This window comes from Sparus aurata, chromosome 17 (genome assembly GCF_900880675.1).
Source record: "Sparus aurata chromosome 17, fSpaAur1.1, whole genome shotgun sequence".
In the NCBI taxonomy this organism is placed as follows: Eukaryota; Metazoa; Chordata; class Actinopteri; order Spariformes; family Sparidae; genus Sparus; species Sparus aurata.
This window is the reverse complement of record NC_044203.1, coordinates 22,903,138-22,909,231: the sequence shown is the minus strand read 5'-3', so window position 1 is coordinate 22,909,231 and position 6,094 is coordinate 22,903,138.

The following is a 6,094-nucleotide window of genomic DNA, read 5'->3' as shown; positions in this document are numbered from 1 at the left end:
TCATTCCCAGCTTGGCAAATACTGACGCCTTGGGATTGTAGGAAGGGTTGGCTGCCATCTCAGTGTGTCAGTTTTTGATGAGTTGGGAATGCGACTGAAAAATAAACTTTCCTTAAAGGTCATATATGTATGTATGCACTGTATACTGAACTTAGTTGATTCTGAATATCAGAATCACATTTTTTTATACGATTGCTGATTAAAAATACATTTTAGAATGTGTTGCTCAGACATGCAGCCTGTATTCTGCTAAAGTAACTAGTAACTAAAGTTATCAAATACATGTAGTAGAGTAAAAGTAGAATAATTGCCTTTTAAAATGTTTTGGAGTGGGAGTATAAAGTAACAGAAAATAGAAATGCATTAGTAAACGACAAGTACCTCAGAATTGTGCTCATACAGAACTAGTGTAAATCTATTTAGTTTACAACCCACTACTGTGTTTTGCTTATTTCAATGTAAAACACTTCTACCCAAAATAAACAAAATATGTATTTGCTATTTTGTGTCATTGTTAAAATAATAATACAAATAAATCAAATGTAGGCCTAAGTGAAAAGGGTTTGAGCATAATGCAGCAAGTCAGTTTCAAGGTCGATGATTTATGATCATGTAGCAACCTTCCCCCATAGGTTAGTGTGGAAGTGAACTCACTGACCCTCCCTTCAAACATGCAGTGCCGCATATTATAGATAGAGACCACACACACATATACAAATTTCCTGTCCTCAATCATCTTATGTATTGGTATTATCTCTCCTCACAAGACTTTAATTGTAGGTCGGTCATTATGGCAGATTTTACTGGTATTTATAGATGTGAAAGAGCAGGTTAAAGCACGAGAAGTGGTGGATGTCCCTAAGCTCCTTGCACGTCAGGGATGGAGGCTCTACCCCTTCCCCCACATATGCATACAACATACACATGAACCCATCGACCCGTCCTCTCAGCACACACATAGCAGGCTGTGGCCTTGTTTGATTGACACTACCTGTCATTGAAGCCTTTTGGCCATATAGTGTCACTTAGTTACTTCAACGACAGGTGAGCCATCCACCCATTTATTGTTGTCAAAACACAATAAGTTAACCTTTGGTAATAGTAAACCAAAGGAAAGGGTTCTGTTTGTGTATTCTGAGCCGTCACCAGGTCAATAGCAAAGGATTTTCTACCCCCAACAGCATTCCACTGCAAGACATGAACCCAGTGAACCTCCTCTGAGTTCATGGATGCTGAAGACCACCCCCCACCATACTCACTCCCTTCCCTCTTCAGTCCCATCCCCCACCTGGTTGTGTGTTTTTTCTCTTCCACCCACTTCTCATTATTGTCACTTGTATTGACATGCCATAGAATTCAAGAGGAGTGACAACGGTTAGCCTAATCATAGATGTGTGTCAAAGGGCAGCACGTCCAAATGGTCCCTAATATGGAAAATACCACCTTCTTCAGGTTGGGTACTCAGGACACATATAGAGTGATGCACATCTGAAAGAAAATCAGTTATGTTGCCTCTGAAGTATTATTTAATTTGTAGATTCACTGCTGAGATGCTTGTGTCCTCAAATGACATGGAACCTGTGAAGTTTACAATCCTATGGTTTATATCAGGGCAAGACTGACAAAGCTTAATCATATTTAAGGCATATCGACTTTTCATTTTGTTGATACCCCTGTAATTGTGTTTTTCTCGCTGGTAATGAAAGCACAAAGGCGTTGAGGTAGTAAAGGCGTGCAGGAGTTCCTGTAAGGCCAAATGCACGAGTGGGCGTGTTGAGAGCGAGACACCAAAACAGAAATGTGACCCCGCCTGAGGGAGGACAGGGGCCTAAAGAGAGCCTAAACTGTAGACTGCCTCTGCTAAGGTTGCTGAGGCCGAGCCACGTATAGTGTTTCACCTGGAAATCAGAACAGCTGGGAAACAATTGACACACTGCTGCCATTGTGTCCTCTATGAACGACACCTGTCTGTCTACACCTTCCTTTAAACTAGAGAAACTTCACTGGCATATTCAAGTTAAACAAAAGAAAAAGATTAAACATAAATTCCTTCTCTACTGTTTTTTCATGTGCCTCAGTGCCTGAACAGCAAGTCATATTTCACGACATGAGAAGCATGAACAGTGTTGTTTAATTCATTTTCCCTAATTCAAAGCCTTCATTACTTGGTTTGTGACCATTTTGCTCAGTTACAATCTCTCCATCAGTCTCTCACTGGTTGTTTTTGAAGTGTCACGCTGACAGATTCTTCTCTGGCATTGGTAGATCAGGGATTTCATAACTGTTTCTTATCAAATGTTGAGATTTAAACGGCGTTTTGCGTCATTTAACAACCTAAAAAGCCCTTATAGGCAATAGAGGTTTATATATCTGGCCATAAAAGACTTAATACATGAACGTTTTTCTCAAAGCTTGACGATCTCCGTCTTCCGCGGGGGCTGCAGCGTCTCCCCCACTCACATTTGCGGAGCCGCGACATGTGTTCATCAGTATAAACAGAGGGACACTCACATGTCGGAGTGACGCTCCGCCGCTAGATTTTGTGAATGAAGTCAGCTGACACGCCCCCTGTGAAGACGGGGCCAATGGTGTGTAAAAACATGCGAACCACGCCCCTTCAGTGGCCCGCCGAGCGACCAATGGGAGGCCGGCGAACGTTACTGCTGTTGCATAATTTGGCTGAAGCGCTTCACGTTTGAGCAGGCCGGTGCACAGTGTGAAGGGATGGAGCCGTGAGACAGACGAAGGAGGAGAGCAAATACAACTGTGGCTTTATATTAGCCTGTTAATAGTTATCAGAGATACAGACGGTCCAGGACGAGGTCTCCTTGTGACGTGATTACGAAGAGTAGCATGTATCAGAAATAAATTGGTGTCTCATGAGGCTGCCTACAGAAAATAAATTTGAGAATCTCGAAAGGTTGAGTTTGACAGTAGTTAACAATGATTAAAAACGAATCCATACTTTTATCATTCAGAAGACTTTCTCTGTCTATCTATCTATCTATCCATCTATCCATCTATCCATCTATCTATCTATCTATCCATCTATCCATCTATCCATCTATCTATCTATCTATCTATCCATCCATCCATCCATCCATCCATCCATCCATCCATCCATATTAAGGAAAATTGCTTTTTTGGAGTTGTTATACTCAGTGCAGTAAGTGATGTAACCTTTGCAGTTTTATTTGAATGTTTAAAGTTCCTCCTTGACTCCACAATGTGATGTAATCTGGATCAAAAGACCCTTGGCTTGATCGCCTTTGATTTTTTTAAACGGGAAAATCCACCCCAAGAACACCTTTTTTTTGTATATGGACCATTAATATTCCACTGGTTTAAATCAAACTTCAAAAAAACAAAGATCAGTTTACTAAGCTAGTGCATCAAAACTGTATCTGGTGGAGTTGTTCCCCTGCTGACAGTGAAACATACTCGTATGGCCTCACAGATTATTTGCCTTTGGATGCTACTTTTTCTAATATTGCTGTGAATCACGATTTCCCATCAAAGGTCCCACTGTCTTTCAGTTATTCACTGTCTATGGAGCACTTCCTGGGTTGTGACCAACCTTTATAATGTTATAGGAAGGAATGACACAATATATATTCTGTTTTAGGGTGTATTAAAAGAAACAAGGATATGTCACATGGAGAGGGCTCCCCCTAGTGTTCAAAGACAAACAATTAGTCCAGTAACGTTTTCGTGTGCAATGTTCTCAGTTTATGTAACGTTCGTAATACAGACAGACAGGCCATAGATATGACAGAATTCACAGCCAGTGTTTGTCTGTGCTGCAACACACATTTACCAAACTATAATATAGTTAATAATATGTGTAGTCCTAACAGAGACAGTTTATGTTGAATAGTTCCACTTCAGTGCTTCCTGTACACCCAGTCAGAAGTGGTGAGGAACCACAGTCAGAGCATCGCCACCACAGCTAGATAAAATGGAAACATTATAATCTGCAAAACAGAACAAAGCAAACACAAAAACTCCACCACCACCAACCTTAATGATGGCCGTGTTCTAGTGAAGTGTCACAGTGAGCCAGCATGAGAAATACCCTGAAAATTGAACACCATGGTGTTGTTCAGTCATTGTTAATTCAATTAATTACAGGTAATTGATTTATGGCGAATTATTATATACACCTGGCCCTTTTCTCTGCAGCATGGTCGCTCAGTGGTTAGTGCTGTTGCCTCACAGCAAGGTTCAGATTTTCTGTGGAGTCTGCATGTTCTCCACTTGCTTGTGTGGGTTTCCTCCAGGTGCTTTCATTTCATGTTGTGGTCCTGTCAGTGCCCCTGACTAAAGCACAGGCATAGAACTGGAGTGGGACTGCAAGTGTTGTACAATGGCTGTACAATGGGATGGGTTTAATGCAGAGAACACAAGTTTCACTGTGTTGTACTCACTAAACTAATAAAGTCACATTGATGTGACATGTCAAAATGGCTGCTGTGATATCTTCAAACTACACTTCAGTAAAAACCTGACAAAACACATTTACAAAATACATAACAGTTATTGTCTGTTAATTTAAAAGCTTTAATACATTGGTCATGTGTTACATCACACATTATTAAAAATATAAAAAATATGGATTTTTTTCAGTTGATACAGATAATGGACAATAACATGCTTCTCCCTTGCCTATACCGGTGAGTTAACCAAAATTGGCGCATTTTTAGATTGATTGATTGAATTTAAAAAGATAAAGTTCCTAACCTGTTGTGTGTTCACACCCAGGGGTGAGGAAGGCTCAGATGTAATGAGCAAAAAATAGATGATTTGATATTGTTTGTCTCTCTAGTCTACACAATGCTGCTTTACCCAGGCGCAGCAGTTTAAGCAAATTAAGAGCATGCTGCACTTCTTCTTCTCTGTGTTTACTGATAAAATGCAACTGATTTTAGAAGAGCATGCCGCTTTACCTGCTTTACTTGAGTGTGCAGATGCTTCGCTTGTTATATATAACTGATAATAAAACATTCTTAAGCCTTAATGTATTCATGCTAATTTAACGTATAATTTACACGTGAAGTATGCTAAATGCATATGGGTGGGGGGCAACATATATAGCCTGATATGATATATTATGATACCTTGTATCATATGGAAAAAACATAGCTGTATTCTTTCATTTATGTGTTTGTCCAGAAAATAAAGATACCCACCTGTCAATGCAGAGAGTAGCCCACTAGGCCTTTCACAAACCAGTGTTTCCCAGCCAGTGGGGCGGGACCCCACAAGGGGCTGTGAGATAAAGTTAATAAGGTATTCTGAGATGATTTCTGGGGTAGGAAATGATACAAAAAATCTGTTGTTTTCTTCCCCCAAGACAAATTATGCAAAGCAGGCACATTAAACCAATGTTTTAAGAAGGGGCTGGATTTGAAAAAAGGTGATCTTAAACATTCTCCATGTCTCTTTATTTTTATATTTAATCTATATTATCATTTTCTTAACTGAAAAGAAACATTCAAGAGGGTAGGTAAAAAAAAAAAAACAATGCGCAATTTTTTTTTTTTATTTTAGAAGTAGGTTGTCAGTTTGACTCTCATTCCCTCTAATGAATGAACGATTCAATTAGCCTAGTAACAAAATGATCAAGGGGCTGTTAAAGGGTCACGGGCCACCAAATCAAATTAATTCAAATCAATTTTATTTATATAGCCCAAAATCACAGTCACATTGCCTCTACAGGCTTTACAATTTGTAGAGTGAACAACATCCTCTGTCCTCAGGTCGATTTGAGTGAGGAGTGAGTTGGTTTGTTGTACAGTTTAACCTCTTCAGACCACTCAAAAGTGTTACGCTCAATTAAAAACACAACAGTCAGAAACTTGAATATACCATTAAACATGTATGTATATTATGAGTGTCAAATCAAACAATCTCCTGAAAAATCCCTCTTTAACTGACAACTCACATATCATAAAGCCTATGGCTTTGTATTAAACAGTATACAGTAGGGAACTAATGTATGAGCCATGTTGATACATCCTCACCCTCTCTCTTCATACTCAATATCAAAGTTATACAGTCTTAACACTTATCCAGCAATAATTCAGAAACACTT